This window comes from Enhydra lutris, unplaced genomic scaffold (genome assembly GCF_002288905.1).
Source record: "Enhydra lutris kenyoni isolate GAN:26980312 unplaced genomic scaffold, ASM228890v2 scaffoldscaffold27, whole genome shotgun sequence".
Lineage (NCBI taxonomy): Eukaryota > Metazoa > Chordata > Mammalia > Carnivora > Mustelidae > Enhydra > Enhydra lutris.
In genome coordinates this window covers 24,035,099-24,058,317 of record NW_019154111.1, presented here as the reverse complement: position 1 = coordinate 24,058,317, position 23,219 = coordinate 24,035,099, and positions in this window count along the sequence as shown.

Here is a 23,219-nt window from a genome sequence, read left to right as displayed (position 1 = left end):
CATCCATCCCTGAGATCATGACCTGAGCTGAAGGCTGAGGCTTAACCCACTAAGCCACCTAGGCGCCCAGAAATGTGTCTTTTTAACTGAAGTTTGGGTAAGCTCTATCCTTTTGAGGTGAATCTAACAATTATTACTCTTACACTTGAATTGTTTTTTGGTTTTCTAACAATTTTTCTGGCTACTTAGTGTGAAAAAGATGTGGTATAGTAGTAGATTAATTCTTCCTAGTTTAGCAAATCAAGAGATTTCTTTTTCTTCCTTCCTTCCTTTCTTTCTTTCCTTCTTTTCTTTTTTTCAGTCTGAAGTATTTCTGTCATAATGGGAGTAGTGGTTTTCTATGACACATACTCAGAATAATTTGCTTTGGATTTTTTTCCCCCAGTTCATGATTGTTTGGCTGATAATGCTTTTCCTAAATTCCAGATCCCATCTCACCACTCACATCCTATCACTAACATAAAGGTAGACACATTTATTCCTTCTGCATTATGCTTTCCTCAGCCATGAAAAAGTATCTTGAACACATGTCACTTTATCTGAAGAAGTAATCTAATCCTTCATAGAGTATTAAATGCTTATATCACAAGTATCCATCATTATCTGTAAATATCACTTTATGCTTGCTCTACTTCAGATGGCAACAAATATACTTTCTGTAGCATTTTTTCCACAAAGTTGAACAAGTTAACTTTCCCAGGCATGGCTATGTGTGGATAAACTGAAACAATTCCCCTACATATGAACGTGGCCACTCTACATGTCTGCCTGCGCAACCTACATTCCCGGGGCTGAGGGAGAATCAAGCTGTCTGGGGATTGTTAGAGGCCCAAGAAAATTGACCAAATCCATCATTCACTACCCAAGATAACTGACTGCATGTATGTTAGGCATTTCCTAAAAGAATAAAGTACTTTGGCCTGGGAAATACAGAGCCACTGGGTTCGACTCTTTACTGTGACTTATTATTAAATGAACTGTAATGAAATTTATGTAATGCAAGAGAATGAGTGATATTTTTAATTTATCTTAATATTTTTTAATTAGATTCTTTTTTAAACAAAAAGTCTTTTAAATACTTTGTCCTATAACAAGAGAATAAGATGGTTACTAGATTCTCTACAATTTATTTTCCCTCTAGCATTTGAATATGCTCACCCCTCACTCTCCACTATCATTTTATATTCTGCATTGTCGTCAATTCTAAATAATGGTTTACTTGGTACAGGGACCAAAGTTAAATCCTCTCCATGCTATAAGAAAAGATAGGGAAGTAATAAATGTTTTTATCTGAATTCATGCATTCTTTTTCTTTAAAAGTAGATAATGAAGAATAGGTTTTTATTTCCTAACTTCTCAAGGGTAAATGGAAATCTCTATCACCCAAATTCCATTTCAGTTCTTATTTTCAGAGATACAGCTTATTCTTTCTGTAGTCAATATAGAAGGCATTAACAACCATGTCTATGCAGTTAGCAGCAGAGATACTCTGGAAACTAGATTGGGAGGAAGAGAATACCAGAATATGAACCATGATAAAGGACCGCAGAGAATAAGAGATGTCTTTTTCCCTTCTGCAGAAGCCACCATTTTGGATATTAAAAGGTGTTGTGGGGACTTCTGATTCTCCTATTCCCTACTCTGCTATAGGTTCTTGAGAATAAAGAGGTTTCTTTCCTGACCCAGGAAGTTCAAAAGATTTTGACACATCAGTTGTTGAAGAATACTGAGGTGAGGTAATACATTTATCATCCTTATTGGAAGAATCTGACAAGTTAGAATGATTAATCATGAACTCATTCACAGAAACTGGACACATCCTGTTCATCTCTAAGTAGAATTTTGCTTGTAACCCTTGGATACAGTAATAATTTTGAGAAATCAATGGATTTCAGTGTTTGATCCCATTAAGAAATGTGAGTTGCTTAAAAGACACACCAGCATTTCTATTTGTTGTAAAATATCTTTTTTTTTTCCTCAAATGAGGGCCTTTGAGGGGTTTTCTTCTTTAATCAACCCAAGCTGAGACTTCCTAACTCTGAAATCTTCAAGCATAGATTTCCAAATCTGACTTTGAAGTATTTCAGACCGATTTTACCGGCAAGAGATTCATTATTGACTCATCATAAGGAATTTCCAACATGCAGCGTTTAAGCTCATCCAGCTTCACCATGGTTACCAAAGAGACACCATAACCCAAGATCAGTATTAAGCCTTTGTCTCAGGATACCCTGGCATATCTGAACTTGTCTTCTGGGCATTCACTTAATTCCTCAGAAAACTTATGACTCCATCAAAGTCTTCATAAAATAGCATTTTACCACAGAGTCTTACTAGATATGCTCTGTCCCTACCTGACCTCTCCTGATTTAAATGCTCAATGACAACTTTAATGATTGCACTGAATACTCGCAAATATGAAAAAGACCCACTATGCTGGGGTATACAGGTGTGTTTTGAGCACATAATCTGAAACACATGCTTGCTTAATTGAAATTTTTTTCATATAATTAACAGATATTTAAATAGCTTTAGCTAATTATTTTATCTCTTCATGGGGAACAACATGTCATTGTAACTTCTATTTAATCTGATAATATATTTTGAAACACTCAAAACAAGGTATCATGAGCCTTTTATACTTGTTTTGAACAGCATTTTATGCTGACATTTATGAAGGCTACTATTGATTTTTCCTCAATGAGTCTTCACCCCAGAATATATTGACCTTCAGACAATAACAAAACAACTTGCACCCAGTTACCTTTACTAGAATCTGCTATTATCGAATAGCAGAGACATTAGAGTTGATGCTCCCATAAATACTAACTGTGAAGGCATCATGGTATAGTTTAAAGGAGGGCTGGGTTTAGGAATCTAGAGACCTTCTGGCCAAACCCCATTCATTGTTTCTCTTCTCCTCATAGTTATAGCTGAGTAGGATGGAGGAAAAGATCATTGGAGGTGAGGAGTCTAGGAAATAATGGGCCCAAGGGTAGGATAGACATCTATAAATATGTTGAAGTCACCAAGAATAACAATAGGGAAAATGGTTGAGAGAAGAATGAGCCAGAGGCCAAAAGTTATCAAAAAATGAAATGAGGTATCCTAGAATTTGACTCAAGATGACAACTAAGGGTAAAAATAGATGGTAAAGTCTGAGGCCATCTATTATACACATTTCAAAGAGCTGTGATTTTGTTAGGGGGAAAAAAAAGGAATTAGTGGAAATGCCAACAGAGAACAAGGAAGACACTGACACCACAGGCACTCTGGAATGCCTGTACGAGAGCAAAAATTACTGGTCTCTACTGGAGAATACTACAGAGGAAATAGAGAACTTGAGGGATAACTGGTTCTCGGTTGGAACAAGGAGAGGCAGCAGCTGAGAGTACAGGGAGTTTGCAGTTCACAGAAGTTGGAATTCATAGGACCTAGACGTCAAGTAAGAAGTATGGGGAGGGAAAGGGCCAGATTAAGGGATTTACAAAGCAGAATGATATCAGATTTCCAAATGAGGCCAAAAAATCTAGATCCCTGGAGTAAACAGAGCTGAGAGACATACCAAGGTTAGTTCCGGTAGTTTGCTAGAGAAGAATGAGTAATCAATTAGGAATGTTTTTGGCTGGAAGTACTTAAAGACAAGACATAGGCTAATCCAAATGGGGCTCAGAACAAGCTCTTTCTAATCTCTCTATTCTGCCATCCCATATGCATTGCCTTCCATTCTCAAGTTTGTCCTCTCATTCAAATGCCAGTCCTTCACATAACAGCACCCAAAGTGTACAGCAGAGGTGGGACAAAAGGGTATTTTACTCTCTCTGCTCAAGGAGAAACATCTTTCCCAGGAACCCCCAACAGACTTTCCTACCCTTCTGTTTCTTAGCTAGAACTTGGTCACCTGCTCAGAGAAAATGGGAAGCTATAGGTATGGTTGACTTATCCCATCATAATTCATACGCTGAGGGTTGGGCACATGGTCACTCAGCACAAAATTGCTGATATAGAAAGAGGGGTAATGACTGTTGAATTGGCAAACAACTCAACACTATGGTGAATAATTAGAGTTCAGAATCTATGGACCACTATGATGAATGATTATTTAGAGTTCAGATCCTTTAGCTGTAGGGTATAGGCTTACTGGACAGCTGTCTAGTTCTGAAGCTTGGGGTTTGTGTTGGCTTGTTAGATGAGACAGGGGCATCATTTGGGGTATGTTTCTTGGGAAGAATGCCAGCGAATGGCCAGAGATGACGTGAAGTCACAATAAGAGATACTATGAAGTTCTTGCGATGACTGGTTACTAGATTTTTGCTTGGCTTGCTCCCCCCTCCATCTCATTCTATCTGATCCATTTCAACTCACAGGTCATTGTTACTTCCTCTATCAAAGTTCTCTCTCTCTCTCTCTCCCTCCTTACATCTTATTCCTTGGTTCCCCTACCATGCTGACTTATCTTACCACCTGAAACATTTATTTAAATCTGTCTGTGCCTGCCTCTCTAATACCATAACCAACACTGTAGTTGATGCCCTCACTGTTTCTCACCAGGGATATTTTAAGTTCTTATCAGGTCTTCCTGCTATAGTCTCACCCTCTCACACTCCGTGCTCACTCAGTGGTTCTCAAACTTTAGTGTGCAGCAAAATCACCAGGAGGGCTTGTTCAATACAAAATTACTGGACCCCATTCCCCAGAGTTTCTGAATCAGTAGGTCTTGGGTGGGGCCTGATTATCTGCATTCCTAAAAAGTTCCCAGGTGATGCTGATGCTGATACCTGGGTCCACACTTTGAGAAACATTGTTGTGATTCATTCTCTATTTTTCTCCCAGAGTATAAAACAAAGATGGAATTTCTATTCTCCTACTTAAAAATCTAACAGTGATCCAGACTCTTTTTCTAACTGTCCATACATATGCATTGTTATCTAGCCATAGCCAAATGCTTAGTTTGTTGAAGCTAGCAACTTCTTTCATCCATGACTACAAAGGTAGCTACCACTAAGAAGCTGATCCATGACACTCTCATACCCACTAACTTTGTGACCCAACCTCTGTGCTCCCACAAAGTTTTCGATCTATAGTACTAGCTTACCTACATCATTGTCCTAATCGAGTGCAGGAATATAATATTATTTATATATTTTTTTCTGGAACCCAATATAGCACTTAACACATGATATATGCCTTCAAAATAGTGAATAACAAAAGGAATTAAGTGACATGTGAATAAGTCATGAAAACCAGGTAAGAATTTTACTAGTTGATATGGAACTCATTTGGTCATTTTTTTAAAAAAATGGATCAATAGAAGAAATACAGCTCAGAAAGTTAAAAAAATTTTTACTTGAATTTTTTTTTAATTTAGAATGAAGAAAAATTTTTATTTTTTTCAACATATGAGATGGCATTTTTTATTCAGTACATGCTTTTTTAAAAAAGGTTTTTTTTAAGATTTTATTTATTTGACAGACAGAGATCACAAGTAGGCAGAGAGGCAGGCGTGGCGGGGGGGGGGGGGGGGGGGGGGAGGCAGGCTCCCTGCTGAGCAGAGAGCCTGATGCAGGGCTCGATCCCAGAATCCCAGGATCATGACCTGAGACAAAGGCAGAGGCTTTAACCCACTGAGCCACCCAGGCACCCCCAAAATTTTTTATTAACATATATTATTTGTTTCAGGGGTATAGATCTGTGATTCATCAGTCTTACACAATTCACAGCACTCACCACAGCACTGAACTTTTAAATAAAAGTGGTTAGAGGGTTCGTAGTACACCGCCCTCAGCAATATTTATAAAATTGCTCTTCTCTCCTGCCTGCTTGCTTTACACCTCTAGCTGCCCTCTCTCCACAAGTCCCCCAAGCCTCAATCTTACCCAATTTTTCTTCTCTTGCACTCTGCCATGTCCACTTCTTTCCGTTGCTTCATTCATGCATTCAGGCACTCACACACTCACTCACAGTCAGTCAATATTTAATGAACATCTACTATATGCCTGGAATGGCTGCACGCACTGGCAACAAAGTAGTGAATGAGACAAAATCCTTGTTCTCATGGTGCTTTATGTTCTAGAGAGAATGGAAGAATTCCAACACATAAAATTAAATGTGGCCAACTGAGGAAAATAAGATTTAAGAGCAGAGAATATATAAAAAGTAAGAGGAGATCAAAGCCATTAAAAATATTAGAAAATAAGGGACTGCACAATAGCTATAATGAGGTTCTAATTGCTCTAAGATTCTAAGCATTGACTTTATCATGACATGTGAGAACTGAGACCTCTTCAATAGTCTGAGTGGATTGAGGGAAGGCTGTGAACTCTCCCAAATGAATCATTTATACCCCACTGCCTAAGAAATTACTATTAGAGCTTAGTGCTGAAGGGATTCAGAATGAGCCTCTCCTTAAATGCCACTTTGGCATGTGGATTACTTTGAGCTGAAGTTAATCAAGACCCAAAGACTTGGGGGAAAAGCTTTACCTTCCCCTGACCTGCCTAAAAGAATTTAGAACATGGGCCAGGTGTGGTAAACTAGGGGTAAACTCAGCATAATCTGGAAAGCAAATTCCTCGGTGTGTCCCATTGTCTCTGAATGGTATGGCAAACATTTGTTTACCAAAATATTTATTCATCTCATCTTCCTATAATTTGTCTTCCTCCTCTTTGAAGTCTCAGACTCCCTACTCCCTTCTTAGTTCTGGATGGTATATAAACCTCAACTGCCCAGCGGCCCGTGGGGTCTCATAATCTTATGGGGCTCCTGCACATCTGTAATTAAGTTTGTTTTTCCCCTATTAATCTGTCTTATATCAATTTGTCAGCCAAATAACACAGAAAGGTAAAGTAAAATTTTTCCTCCCTAACAGTGCTACCAGGTTCTGATTCCAAATTCCCCCAAAAGAAGGTCTGACCTCAAATGTTTCTCACTGGGCAAACCAGTTTTATGCCCAGAGGCCAGAGTCATGCAATGTACACAAAAAAGTTAAAAATGTCCCCAAATGAGATTTGGCAGAGGAAGGAGGTAGAGAACAGAATGGAAATAAGGAGGTGTAGGACCAGCAGATCTACAAGATGACTATTATAAATAAAAATATAGTTGAAAGAATAGTGTGACATTGGCTAGATGATAACCAAACTTATCTCCAGTGGGACTGTATTTCCCAGCAAGAGCCCTCTAGGTTTGGCCATTAAAACTCAAGATTCCGGGGCACCTGGGTGGCTCAGTGGGTTAAGCCTCTGCCTTCGGCTCAGGTCATGATCTCAGGATCCTGGGGTGGAGCCCCACATCAGGCTCTCTGCTCAGCAGGGAGCCTGCTTCTCTCTCTCTCTCTCTCTGCCTGCCTCTCTGCCTTCTTGTGATCTCTGTCTCTCTGTCAGATAGATAAATTAAAAAAAAAAAAATCTAAAAAAAAAAAAACCCTCAAGATTCCTTAGAAGATGGTGGAGCCAAGAGATCAAAGAGATAAAGGAGACCCTCTTCTCCACACTATTGTGCACTGGAACATGATGTGAGCAAGAAGTAAGCATTTACTGTTTTAAGCCACTGAAATTAGTGTTGTTTTTCATGGGACTTTGCCTTTCCTAAATAATACAGATAAATAAAGCAGATTATTCTAATTCTACAAACATACCTTGACTAGGTCAAGTGTTATATTGGGGACACTGGGAAACAGGAGGTGAATAAGATTAGACTTCTCTCAATTCTTCATAGTCTCATGGAGGAGACAAACAGGTAAACAGAAAATTAAGGAGACAACAGAAATGATCCTAAAGTGACTGAGATATTGGAATGTCTTCTCTAATAACAGAGGTTATTTTCATTATTTACCTAGAGTAGTGGATAGATAAATAGAAGCATTGCAAAAACAGAGTCTAAAATACCTGGTCACAGTGGGATTGAAGGACAGGAGGAATCAAGACAACCCCAAAACCCCATTCCTGCCAGTTGGAAGAACGGCAGTGACAAAAATGGAAAAGTCTCCTTGTGGAGGAGCCAGGTTGACAGAAAAATAAATTTGCTTTGGAAAACACTGAGTTTGAGACAGTTATAGGGGTATAGTTTGGAACCTGAAATCTAAACCTCAGGAAACACTGGCTAGAAAGGTAGATAAAGAAGTCAATAAATAAAAGTTATGTTGGCATCTCATATTAACTTACAAAAAAAGGTCCTAGTCTCCTTATGAAACATGACTATATGTCAATGATACCTTGAAATGAATTTCATGTTACTATTTTTCTAGGGTAAAATTAAGACAAGCTTAGTATATTTTCTCTTTACTGAAGAATTTAAAAATATACTAGTAGTTTTGGTACTCCTGTTTGGTACAGTAGATATTGAAAGTTCTGAACAACTACGTAACCTGTTTGTGTCTCAATTTGTCATCTATAAAATGCCTATGTGGCAGATTTCATTTTCAAAAATAGCCCTAGTAATATTTGTGGTCTCACATGTTTTCCCAGGAGCTTGCCACTTACCATCTTGAATCTATCTCCCCTCCCTTTGTGCCTGAGGAGGACTTTGTGACTACTCAGATGAACAGAATGTGGCAAGCGTACCTTCCTAGGCTAGCTCACAAATATGACCTTTCTAGCCTATCTCAAGGGATGGGGCCCAGTTATTATACTGTGAGGAGGCCCAAAGTAGCCCACTTGGAGATTCCATGTGGGGAAGTCCATATGGAGAAGAACTGAGGCTCCCTGCCCAATGCCAGCATCAACTTCCAGACATAAGTGAATGAATCTTCTAATGATTCCATTCCCCAGCCTCAAGTCTTCCAGCAAAAGCCCCCAATGTCAGCAGAGACAGGCTAAACCCACTGTGTCCTGTTCACATTCCCAACCATAGATGCCATGAATATAATGAATGGGTGCTTTATGCCACAAAATTTGGTGGTAATTCATTACTCGGCCCTAGTATCTGTAAGTCATGTTGAACAGAATTAGTTGATCTATAAAAGAGAAATCCTGCAAAACATGTAAATTTCCTCCATATACTATAAAATGTTATTTATACAAAAACCCTACTGAAGATATTAACTCATCTTTTTATCTGCCTTTCCTCTCCCTGGCTCAAAGATTTATACAAATGTGCAGTCTTAATAAACATAAGTCTATAAACTCTACCTGTAGAGTTTATAAACATAAGGAACATTCATAATAATCCTGACTCAGAAAACCTGGGGAGTACTGTTTTCAAGACAGAACATTCTGGAGGTTGGTATAACAGTCCTGGAGAAAATGGAAGGCCTATATTCCTATTGGTAGACTTTAGTTCTTGAATTCCTGTGCTAGACAAATGGGATCCTCAGCACTCCAGTTGCCAAGATGAGAAATACATTTAGTGCTGCTAAGAATTCAGTGGGAAAGAGTTTAGAACACAAGGGCTTGTTCATTTTCCAAGTTTTATGAAATAAACATCATTTATTTAAGGAAGATTGAAAGGGGATTGATTATCATCCACGAGCTCCCAAGTACGATGGGTATAAAACCATGTACAACATAGGCCTTGCCCTCAAGAAGTTCATAATCTTTTATCTTATAAAGGAGATAGGTGTTTAACCCATTGTGATAAATGTAGAGATAAAATATGGAGATTAACCTGGAAGTTTGTCAATTCTTATAGTTTATCAAAGAACAGTGGTATGTGATACTATTCATAATCATTTATTCACCCAATTTCTTACAGTTCTTTTTTCTCACATTTAAAAATTAGTTACTTCCTTTGAATTGCAATTTATACAATTTAGGGATCATAACTTCAATGTATTTAAGCTTATATAAGAGTGAATTGTGGGGCGCCTGGGCAGCTCAGTTGGTTAAGAGTCTGCCTTTGTCTCAGGTCATGACCCAGCCCTGGTGTTTCTGGCTTCTTGATCAGTGAGAAGTCTGCTTCTCACTCTACCTCTGTCCCTCCCCACCCAGCCCACTTGTGATTTCTCCCTCTCAAATAAATAAAATCATAAAAAGAAAAAAAAAAAAAAAAAGAACCGTAAGGGTACAAGTGAACGTTTTGGCAGTCCTGCTTAACAAAGGTATATAGGGGCTGGGAAAAGAAGCTGAGGACGGTATAGGACCATAGTGACTTAAAGTACTTTTCATTCAGAATTGATTTTCCATACCCCACCTCATTTTCTACCAAATGGCACTATACCCCTTATTTTCCAATATCAGGAAATTCCCTGTGCTGTTTTGCAAAATCTATGAGGTAACTGTAAGGCACTATTGTGAAATCATCGTCACCATTTAATATTTATTAAGGAATCCCCTCTGCCCTATGGTGGCATAAGACAGGGTAAGCACATCAGGCTAACCCCAGGGGAGGGTTCAGTATCCTTACTGAAGGCTGAGGACAATTCTTGCCGCTGCTGCTGCTGCTGCTGCTGCTGCTGCTGCTTCCTCTCCTAGTGTCTAGCTATGATCAACATTTTTTTAATTTTTATTAACATATAATGTATTATTTGCCCCAGGGGTACAGGTCTCAATTCTTGTTTCTTGTAGAATGAACACAGGAATTTTTATTACTTATTTCTAGCCAAAAGGTCTTTGGCGGAATGATCATAGAGCCTTTTTCAGAGTACTTAATCTGCATTTTACCAAGGGAAGAGTTAATAGCTTTAGAAGGACCTTTCCTAAGTGTGGGTGTTGGGGTAAGCGGGAGAGCAAATTTTAGCCAAAACATTGTTTTACAAAGTTCATTCTTAGTCACTCTCTTTTTAAAGTTGTCTTACTATTCTTTTGAACAGCAGAGCTAGTCATTGTTCTAAATGCTTTATACATATGTACTCACTCCCTTGGAGGTAGGTTTTAGCATATTATTTTACAGATAGGGAAACTGAAGACAGTGAGATTGTGTGATTTGACCAGGGCCATAAAACTAGGAAGCGGAAGAACGGGCATTTGAACTTTGTCCATCCAGCCTCCCCATATTGCCATACTGACTCCATGTCTTTCCTTTTCCATATAAACTATACCAGGACCACATAAAAAGTTTTCTCTTGCTTGTTTGCCCTTCCGCAGAGGTTTCTTCCATGCACATTTGCTTTAGCCCCCCTTGTAAAGAAAGTTCTCTCACGAACAGAGTTGCTCCACACTAAATTGATTCTGGGTCACGCAACCAGCAGCAGCCCCATGTCAGCCCGTTAAAGACAAAACCTTTTCTGTTTCTGAACCAAATCCCTCATATTTTGAGCCGAAAACAAGAACTGCCCTGCTGAGGTGCCAAGGGAAACATACTTATATTATGCAGTTTTCTAACAAATGTTTTGGAGATTTTAAAGGGGCAGCTTTCTAAATATCTGAGGCATGTACAAACAATCCAGACACGCAGGCTAGTTTCACAGCCCAGTCTTTGTTTCTGGGTTGTATGTCTTCCTGAAAACCAGCACAGCTGTTGCAAGGCCCATTTATCAATTGTCCAATGACACCAATTAATGTTTTCTAGGCTTGAAGTAATCAAAATAGTGTTCTAGGTCTTTGGTTTTGAAATGTGCATTGTGAATATAATTTCAGCATTCTTTTGCAGATTTCAAAGTGGAATCAGAGGTTTATGTTTATAAAGGTTATAATCATTCCACAAAGTTCAAGACGTTTGGCAGTGCTTGGGAAACTTAAAAAGAGTAATAAAAGGTTACCATGTGGAATTCAAAGCTGCCTTGTATGGCAATGCCGATTCAAACCAGGACACGCTGCAGCATTATGAGCTTAAGGGCGGATCAGTATGTATCCGCAGACATAGCTCAGGGTAACACAGCAGCTTGCCTGTAACACAATGAATAGGGGACTTTGGAAATTTTACAGTTAACATCGCAGCTTTAAAAACATATTAGGGAAATAAGAGAGAGAGAAAAAAGCAGGGAAGGAAAGTGGAGAGACAGAGAGAAAGAGAGAGCGATTGTGTGCTTTTGGGGCCTCATCTACCGAGTATTTATTAGCCTCCTGGACTGTTTTTCAGCATCAGCGCTCTGCCTTCCCTTGCAATTGTAAACCGTGCTCGTCTGCCAACCTGGAATGCACACTGTGTTCCTGCCCAGCCCTGGCTCACGCTGAATCCGTGCTCTCTCAAACCCTGTTAGCCCAAGCTCTTGATTTGTTGGCAGCCAGTAAAAGGGGTTTCCGTATGAATCATCGTGTGTGGGAGGCTGAGTAGTATGCCCTACACTGTGCCATAATCTGCATGGAATGTATCTGAAATAGAAGACAGAAATCTAGAGTTCAGTTCAACATCCTTCTTCAAGCACATTCTCAAGAAATTGGGAGTGCAATACGGAAAAGTCATGATGTTTTTCTGCTATGGAAAAGTTTATTCCCATAAGTTTGTCTCCAAAGGGAGAGGACCCAAGTTGCACACATTCGAGCTCTGAGGTCTCTGATTAGGAAAGTATCTGGTTTTTGACCCTTTTAGATGACTCAGTTTTCCTGTTCAGGTAATAAAAGTAGTCCATTCTCTGGTGAGCTGAAGTGGAAAGATGCATGGTTGAGACACACAGTTGCTGCAAAGACTTGCATCAATTCTGTTGAACAAATGTAAAGTCTGAAAGGTCACATCTTTAAAGCCAAGAAGAAAACTAAAGAATGTTACAAGACAAATGTGTTTTGAAAGTCAGAATAGACATAAGAACACTATTTCCCACCATATTTCTTCACTTGTTTACACTCAGTTGAAGAAAATAGGCTTACTTTTCAGCAACATACACTTATCTGGCAAAATTAATTAAGACCAGCTATCAAATTCATTTCATTTCAAAGAAAATAGATATGCTAACCAAATCTTTTTTCTGCTTAATCTCATAAAATGCCCAAACAGCTTAAATGAAAAAAGACTGGTGAATTCAAAATTTATCCATTTTGAATCACTAGAAAACCTGGAAAATTTGTGGCTATAAGCTTAGAATTTGCTCTAAAAGCTAAATGTGTGAAACTCACAAACTATAGAGAATAAATAATGTTTCAGAAATGTAGAATGTACATGTGACCCAAAGTTTTCTCTGGTTACAAGGCAATAAAATGATTATACCTTCTTACTTCATGAATTTTATAAATGGAAATAAGTCTGATACCTAGTGATTCTGGTTAATATTAAAAGAAATGGCTCAGCTATTTGCTCATATACCTTGTAATATATATTTCCAAATATATGTGAATGATGTGAGAAAATGAAAATTAATAATAAATAAACTATGTTAGATACTTATAGTTGTGGCTTGATAAAAAAGTTCTCTCACTGTCAATAGTCTGTTATGGTCAACAAGTAGAGCTGATGTCAGCAAATTCACCAGATAATAGTCTCATGAATATTAGAAAACATCAAACTTGTGTTCATTCATTTATTCAACAACCAATCACTCAGAGTTTACAAAAAGACTCCGATGTTTTACAAGGTGTACAAGGAGTCAACAAGCTCAAGAAGCTCACCAGATGGTGGCGGAGAGAGGCAGACATGCAAACAGGTAATTATCATGTAATGTGTTAAGCCCTCAATAGAGGGGATGCATGAAGGGAGTTGAGATGAGAGCAGAACAGATTTCAGAGGGAAAGGCAACACTATAACTGGGTCATTAACAGGAATATAAGTGACCAGGAGAAGAGGTTGGAGGTTGTCATATTGTGATTTATAATAAGAAATACGTATTTGGTCTTCATCCAGTTCATGGCACAGAGCTCCTAAAACCCTTCAGATTTCCTAAGTGATGAAAGAGATAAAGGTGTCTTCAGGTATTCATATGAAACCCTTTCAATCACACCTGAGTTTGCCAGAGGAACCAATCATATGATTAGAAGGTTGGATCTTTCAGCCCTCTGGAAGGGGAGAGGGGCTAGAATTTGAGATCATTCATGAATGGCCAATGATTTAGTCAGTAATACCTAGGTAGTGAGGCCTCCATAAAAATCCAAAATGACAGGGTTTGGGAAGTTTCCAGGTTGACAAATATGGTGTTTTGTTTGGGGTGGGTTTCTTCAAAATGCCAATATCATAGCCGGGTGGTGTGCCTGGCAAAAGATGTGCCTGAATTTCTGAAAAGAGGGGACACTGGAGTCTGAGATTTTGAAAACATCTTTACACAAGACTGTCTCCACCTGCTGTTGCTTTTAATTAAATGGCAGCTTCTCTCTTCAAACAACTTTTGCTAACCCAGAGCAAACTCAATTTTAGCTTGGACTTAATCTTTAATCTCTAAATAAAATGTATGAAAATTTACCACCTTTTTGATGAGCTATCCTCTCCCCCAAAAGGATATGGACATAAATCACTTACTTACAATTAAGTTTTGAAGAAAAGTCCAGGTATATTAAATAATTGATTCTGAGAGTGTCTGCATGGCTCAGTAGGTTAAGCGTCTGACAGTTGATTTCAGCTCAGGTCATGATCTCAGGGTTCTGGGATCAAGCCCCACTTCAGGCTCCATGCTCAGTGGGGAGTCTGCTTGAGGATTCTCTCTCTCCCTCTCCTCATGCATGTGCATGCACATGCTTTCTATCTCCCCCCACCCTCAAATAAATAAATAAATAGATAAATCGTTAAATAACTGATTCTCAATTTTATATTAGGGATCAAAATCCACAACCTGGCTTCCTAGACATTAATGGCAATGAAGAGCATTTTGCATATGTTCTCAAAAATTGATTAAAAATTTAATATCTGAGCTGAGATTTAAGATTCCTCAAGAATACCCATCAGCCATATGTTTTATCCTTCCTAAACTTCACAATCTACAGAGCTTATGTTCCATGGGCAACTTGGATACCAGTCTGATAAAATTAAACAACATTACAGTAAAAACAACATTTGCTTTAATAAATCCTTCTCTTTAACCTAAAACTCTAATTGTATTAGAAAATGGGGAACACTGATGCTAAAGTAGATTAGAAGAGCTAGGCAAGAGAATGCCAGGTTTTCCAGACCTCAGGGTACAAAAATGAACAGGCTTAAAATATTTTGCTGAAATAAAAATTATCTCAATCTTGTGTACATAAGGCAGTTTCAGTTTTTCCAATACTGAATGCAAGATATTCTTGTATGACTTTTGCCTGTTGTGAGACACCAGAGATACTGTCCCATCACACTGTGACACCAACTTACACTAACAAGTAAATACGTTATGCACAATGTCTTTCCATTTCTTGGAGCAATTATTTGAATAACAGTAGAGCAATCCTTCCACGCTCTTTCATGGACTTAAATGCTAATCAAATCTTATCAAACAGACTGTCTAGCCAGACTGCCTGTGTTTGATTCCTACTGCGACTTATTAACTGTGATGTTGGACAAGTTGTTAAATATCTTTGTGCCCTGTTTTTCTATCTGTAGAATGGAACGCTGTACTTAGAGCTGTGGTCACACTCTGTGTCTTATCAGTTGGCCAAAGTAAAATGAATCATGAATGAATACTTGCCAGGGAAACTAGAGGTGCCAGCTTCCTCCAGGGGCGTATCCTTCATATTATCAAGAAGCTACAAGAATGCTTACTTATGTCCAAAGGGTCAGTCCTAGTACTTCTCAACTACAATTCAGACAGTATTCCTTGGGATGAGAGGACTTCACCAGCAGTGTTCACACAATGGTAATTTTAGAAATGAATGTCCTCTGCACTGCTGTTGTGACTGCTGTCATTTCTCTCACCCCATGAAGCCACTCTTAGCCACTCCTCATGTTCTGCTTGTGTTTGTTTAACATTCCCCTGTTCTGGCCTTGAAGAAGGGAATCTACTTTCCTCTCTACCACTCTGCCCCAAGAACTGTGGAATCTATAAGATGATCACTGCAGTGCAGGAACCCCAAAAGCTCACCAATCACTAATTTTAAATTACCAAATGGTCTATTTTGGTGTTTTCTTTATAAAATTCTTCAATAAGCTGGAACAATTGGCCACTGTGGGAAAATACCCTCCTCCTAGTACGAAGTTCAGAAAAGTTGGCACAAAGGCTATTAGAAGAGGCAGGAGGAGTGTTACCTGAGGAGAAGCACATGGTGGGGGCCAGGGGAGGCAGAGACAGAGAGAGTTGATGCAAAGGAACTGCAAAGACCAAACTGTGATGTGAAGTGATCTGAAGAAAATTTCTCAAAACTTTTGTTATGTCTCAAAAAGTAATGTGTCAGAGAACTAATAAAGATGAAGTTCAAATACACTAACACATGAATTTAGGGTAATTCTAAACCCGAATATAGAAGGGTTTCCACCACCATCTACCACCTCTTCAGAATCTTTATGCTCAAAGAGTGCTTTAATAAAATTCAAAATAAAAGTCAGGGGTATTTTTTGCTGGGTGATTTTCCTGGTACCGATCCAACATAAACCTATATTTTTTTCCTACCAAAACTATGGCTATTTTCTAGAAAACAATTGTTCTTTCCAATACAGATTGTCAATAATCCTAGTGAGAAGAAACTGCATCACTACTAGAGGGTGAGTTGAATGCTAGTAGCCCTATTTGGCCACTCCAAAGACAGTGTGTCAAGAGGGCTCACTGGCCATGCTACACTATCCTGTCTGTCTCAGCCCTTGGGCAGCTTGCAAGGCCAGGGGTGGCTGGCATTCTTTGACGGTGGCCTTGTGGCTGCATCACTGCAATTTGTGCCTCTGAGGTCCCATTACTTCCTCATCATATCAAATCTCTCTCCTGTGTGCTTCTTATAAAGGCATCTGTCATTGGATTTAGTGACCATCCAAACAATCCAGAATGATTACTTCATCTCAAGACCCTTAATTTAATCATGTATGCAAAGACACTTTCTCCAAATAAGGTAACATCTACCTAGGAATTAAGGCATGGACATATCTGCTGGGGAGCCACAAATCAACCCATTATGAGGCCAAGAGGCCGCTGGAGGAGTTGGGGTCAGAGAGGCCAAATAGCTTAAAGTGAATCTGGTAGAAGGTTAGGAGAGAGGAGTAAGGGGGCCAGATGGGATATTAGGAAGAAGATAGATCTGGACAGTGGCCCCACATTTATAGCTTCCCATATATTGGATGTTTCTTTCTGTTTTCAGTTGATGTGCTGGCTGTATGATTGCTTCTCTGATGTGTAGGTAGGCGTGTCCCAAATAGAGATTTGTCATTATCTCAAATACTTGATATTTTAAAAATTCTATTGGATTAAAAATCTAGACTCATTAGCAAAGGAAATTTCAATGTTACAGTTGTCAGTGAGAAATAGATTGCTAATTTTTCAAATATAATTTAAACTGTTACAATATTTTAATGGTTTTAATACTTCTAACACTTGCACCAAAAAAGTGTCTCATTGATGGTAATTATCAAGACTTTGCATCATTAATAAGACTTGAATAGGAAATTTATAGACACTTGAGTTATAAAATGTGACACAAAAATACCAGATTCTTTCACCAAAGCAAACTTAAGTTTCTCATTTTAAAAACTACAAATATTTGTCATCTTTATATAGACCACACTTAATTTCTTCATTAACATGTTGTATTTTATTGTAATTAAATAAATAAAAATATATAATTTTTTCAACAAGTTCCATATAAATGTCTCCAAATTACCTCCCATTTTGCCCAATATAAAAAAATTAGGAATAACTGGCATATGAGATAAGCATGAAAAAGGTGTGTGTGGGTTACATAAAACATTAGATAGATAAATAGATCATATATATATGTATATATATATATGCAGTAGCAGAAGAATTCAGGAAAGAATGAGCAAGGAAAACAAAAAGAGAACTATGATCGGATTTGCCTCAGAGCCAGCAGAGCTCTCATGGAAATACAATGACTGTCAGCCTCAAAAAGAGAGCAGTCCTAAGTGATCAGAAGACATCAGGAAACTGATCAAGAGAAGCAGGATATCAATTACATATGAAAATCCTTTCCAACTCTCTAGCCAACAGAGATTGGTGGTCAAAAGATAAATGGAAATCTAACAGTATGGCTATATTCACACAGTGGAATACATTAGCAGTGAGAGTTACAACCTAACAGCATAATATAATAATGTACATTCAGTATAATGCTGAGTGGAAGAAGCATGGTGTCCTGAGCATGCTATGAAGGTGCACACACAAGTTGTGTTTTTCCACAATGTCAGCTTCAAAGGGGCACGTGCACCCAAATGTTTGTTTTTTTTTTTTAAATGTTGCCAAATAATACTCATTTGAAATGTCTCTGCCTCTTTTTGTCTTTGTTTCTATACCTGTCACTGTCACACATACACAAACACACATACCAACATACTCGTCGCTTTTCTATATTCATGTTGATACTACAAAAATATATATATATATAACCATGAGGAAATTTGACCAAAATGTCAAAATTTACATCTAAGTATTATTTGTGATAGTTAACTGATAGCAACCCAGCATTAGATAGCAATCCAGCATCAGTATATTTCAATTTTTTTTTTTTTTGAGGACTTAAAAAAGGAAATGTGGCAGTGGGAGGGAAGAAGGAAAGGGGACGAGTAGAGGAAAGAAAGGAAGGTTTAAGGGAAGGCTAGAGTGTTGGAAATGAGAAGTGGTTAGGAGAAAAAGGATATTTTTGATGGAAGTCGTGCAACAGAAAGTCTGTTATGGAAGCATTCAGTTCACAGTTTAGTGCTTATTTTTCAGTGTACTTATTTGTTCATTTATTCAGTTTATTTAGCTAGCTCACAAAATTTCACCACTCTTTTCAGGCTGGTGGATAAAGAACAGGCAGATAGATAACCAGGAAACAGTCCAAGAGTTTATATTGTTGGTTATAGCAGTGCCCCTTGTAACAGTTTTTTAAAGAACTAGAAGTATGTAGGCCAGTGGTTTCTTCATAAGAAAGCAGTCTTCACATTCCAGAAACTCACAGGGAGGTCACTGAAAAGAACAGGCCGTGCACACAGAAACATGCCCCAGAGAATCAGTCATTCCCTGAGATCCCCTACATTATGGAATTATTAGATTTGCTTAAGAATAGCTGAGGTGATACTGATGTCCCTGGTAAAGAGTGAGAGTAAAACCCGACAAGGTCATTCAACTTGGGGGCTGGGCTAAGAGCAGGGCTAGCCAATTGGTTCATGGCCATATTTTTATTTAATGTAGCTGGCTCCTCAGTGGATGAGATTGAGGACCCCACAGCTAAAGAATCAGCAGATGGAGAAACATGTTAAGAAAGAAAACAACAGGAACAACAACCTTGAATACCAGAGGCTAATATAGGATTTGGCTATGCTCCAACAGGATGCCAAACACTTGGCATGGCACTTGGTGGTGAAGTTGACTGGACCTGGAAATCACAGTCCTGGACTCCAGTTTGCACCCAGTGTAAGACACTTTTTATAAAGTCTGATCCTAACTTTTCTTATCTGTAAAATGAGCAAATTTTTATGAAATGAGTTATAAGACTTCCTCTCACCTAGTACTCTATTATGGCACCCACAAAGCTGTGCTCCGAGGTATGGCTCAAGGTGACAGCCTTGAAGTCAAGCAGAGGAGCAGAATGGATTCCTTGGCCTCTTAAGCCTCCTATCTCAGTCTCTGTTGATATATGTACATATATAATATATATATATTTTTAATTTTATTTATTTAAGATTTTATTTATTTCTTTCTCAGAGACAGAGATGGGGGAGCAGTGACAGGCAGAGAATGAAGCAGACTCCCTGCTAACCAAGGAGCCCGATGCAGGACTCAATCCCAGGACCCTGAGATCATGACCTGAGCCAAAGGCAGACATTTAACTGACTGAGCCACCCAGGCATCCCTGTTGAGATCTATGAAGTCAAGAATCTGTAGTAATGGAGGAATAAACTGGAAGCATTCTTTCTTTATAAAAGAGTGGTCCAGGCTATGATATTTGAGGGAGATGAATAAAAAAGGAAAACAAAAATGCCAGGGAAAGAGTAATGATAACACAAATATAGTACTTAAGAAAAGTTGCAGATAATATTGCCCGAGAACCATTGTTCCAATGGCTGTGTTGTATTTTCCAGATTGTTGTTAGTTTAGCTTGTTTTGTTTTTTGTTTCCTTAGAATCTGTGTGTTTTAGAAATTAGAAGGTAATAGCTGTCCAAATGAAAATCGAGAGATAGTAAGTACTTCCTTTCTCAGTGAACCTCCTTCCCCTCCTTTAAATCTCGGTAGTTTTTCAAAACTTAGTTTCACAAAACTATTCAAGGGGCTCCTGGGTGGCTCAGTCGGTTAAGTATCTGCCTTCAGCTCAGGTAAGAATCCCAAGGTCTTGGAATCAAGCCCCACATCCAGCTCCCTGCTCAGCAGGAAGTCTGCTTCTCCCTCCCTCTGCTCCTCCCCTCGCTAATGATCTCTCTGTCTCTCTCTTAAATAAGTAAAATCTTCAAAAAAAAAAAAAAAGGTGCTATCAATAAATAAGATCTGATGATCTAATGTGTAACATAATTACTACAGTTGATAACAATGTATTGTATAATTGAAATATGCTACAAGAGAACTTAAATGGTCTCACCATTTAAAGAAATAGATACGTGAGGTGATAGATACATTAATTAGCTAGGTTAGAGGAATTCTTTCACAATGCATACGTTTATCAAATCACCACAATGTACACTAAATATTTAAAATTTTATTTATATCTCAGTAAAAGTGAAAAAAAAATTGAGATTAAATAGGCTTTTCCAGAACTCATGGACTCTATATTCCCTGCATTCTCCTATGCTGGAAAATTTGCCGATGACTTTTATAAACAAATAATGTTTTGGCAAATTATAATATTTCTGGTTAAAATCTCTGATCTCATAACTCTGCAGTCATTATTCCTCTGTCTCCTGGCATTGGATGCTACTACAGAAGACAAAAGCTACCTCAATCCCAGCTCTTATTGACTTCCTTTGCTTTCTAGGTGCCCAAAGAATTATTTTCTTTTTCCACAAAGTTTAATTATTTCAATTATATATACCTATGTTGCTATGTATTGATTTTTTTTAATGATCTACATTCTTTATTCTTCCTTAATTTCAGAGGAAGTTTCCCCTACATTTTTTAATAAAATTCTATTCCTTTTGTTGGCATTTCTACTTTAGGGACCTCTAGAATCCTCATAGTGAATTTTATTTGCTCACTTTATCATCATTTCTATAATTTTTAAATCCCTATGGGCATTGAGGTTATCTAAATTTTTCCTATGTACAAGAATTTATATTTCCAGCCATATGTATTTTGTATTTTGTTATTTCCACTTTATTAAACAGTAGTGTTGGTATTAATAATTTGCTTACTTAGTAATCACCCTCTGATATCATCCTATTGTTATATTTCACATTTATTTTCAAATTCACAATTTTACGAGTTTTTTGTCTTTGTTTTTTTAAAAGATTTATTTATTTATTTATTTATTTATTTGAGAGAGAGAGCAGCGGGTAGGGGCAGAGGAAGAGAGAAAAATCCCAAGCAGACTCCCCGCTGAGCACAGAGCCCTATGCAAGGCTTGATCTCACAACCCGAGGCTCAATCTCATGACCCATGAATGAGATCATGACCCGAGCCAAAATCATGAGTCAGAGGCTTAACTGACTGACCCACCCAGGCACCTCCTTTTTTGTTGTTTTAAATAAACTCAGAGCACTCATATTAGGTTGTCTTCTATTCTCTGACATTTTCCTCCAGATGTAGTTCATCATTTTGTCTCTTCTAGGCCATGTCCGCATTTACACATAACTCTATCTAGCTACTGATTGATGGATCGTATTTCTACATCTTGTTCCTTCTTTTTTTTTTTTTTAAGATTTTGTTTATTTATTTGACAGACAGAGATCACAAGCAGGCAGAGAGGCAGGCTCCCTGTTGAGCAAAGAGCCCGATGAGGGGCTTGACCCCAGGACCCTCGGATCATGACCTGAGCTGAAAGCAGAGGCTTTAACCCACTGAGCCACCCAGATGCCCCCATCTTATTCCTTCCTAACATGACAATAGATATTGTGTGGTAAATCTATTTGAAAGCCACCCTCCCCATCTCTTGATATGACTTTAAGTCTAATTCTGAGATGTGAAATTCTCTATTTTCTGTATTTTGAGGCTATAGAGGTGGGGAAAGGCAGTGTTCAAACAAAGACACATATTTTATTTCCTTTTGAAATACTTTTAAGGAAACTGTAAGAAAGTTCACTTCATTCAGCCAAGGATCCATTCACTTCTTTAAACTTCCCCTTCTCTCTCCATCTCAGCATCAATCCCTACAAACAAGCAGGTTCTTGGGACCCTTTTTGCCTTTGCTGAGATCATACAATGAGAGCTTATATACTCAAAAGTATTTCCTATTATTTTTCTCTTGGCCTTCCAATGATGCCTGGTCAGGCCATTTCTCTTCCTGTGGAAGAAGTTGGTGAGAATGTCATTACACTGTGGATTCACACTATTAACAGAGGATTGCTTCTGCAGAACAGAAGCATGGCTAGAACTCTGTCCACACCAGAATTCACTCATTCAACATATTTTTTTGAGTCAACTCTTTGCCAAATCCATTTTTTGGTTTATAGCTGTGAGCAAAATAGACCAAGTACCTACGCCATGAAGATTACCTTCTAGTGGGAATGAGACAACAATGAATAAATAACAAAACATACATAAGCCAGGTGATATAAGTATGATCATGTATGAAAAATGAAGCAAGCATAATAGAAAGTGACAGGGCTTAGTATTTTGGATAGGGTAGTCTGAAAGGACCTCTGGTAAGGTAACATATGACCTACAGACTTGAAAAAAGTAGAGAAATGAGCCATGCTATCCAAGGGAAGAGCTCTCCAGGCCAAGGAACTATAAATGCAAAGGCCCAGCACTGGAAAAGTGATTGGCATGTTTGAAGAAGAATGAGGAGGCCATCAAGACTCTTAGGCAATGAGGTCAGAAGGGTAGTGGGAGCCAGGACCTAGAGAAGCCAGGAAAACATTTTAAGGACTTGGGCTTTTACACTGAGGAAGATGGGAAGCCACTAAAGGGTTTTGCATGGAGGAGTGACATGATGTTTTGAAAGAAGCTTTCTCTCTCTCCCTAGCTTCCTCTAAGGTAGCTACTTTTCAAATTTATGGAGAGAAGGAGTAGAAATTTTCTTGTTAAGCTGCTGCTGAATTTTAACTTTTTTTTTCTTGGTTACATGTTGGGAGGAGAGGCTGTGAACCCACTTCATTCTACCTCTGCAGTCCAGATCGAAGCAGTTTGTTCCCACTGTGCTCTGGTGGTTTGGAGGAAGGGTCTTATTCATACTCACTTGCCACGAAACACAGGAAACTGTACCCTGAGGCAATCTGGGAACAGCAC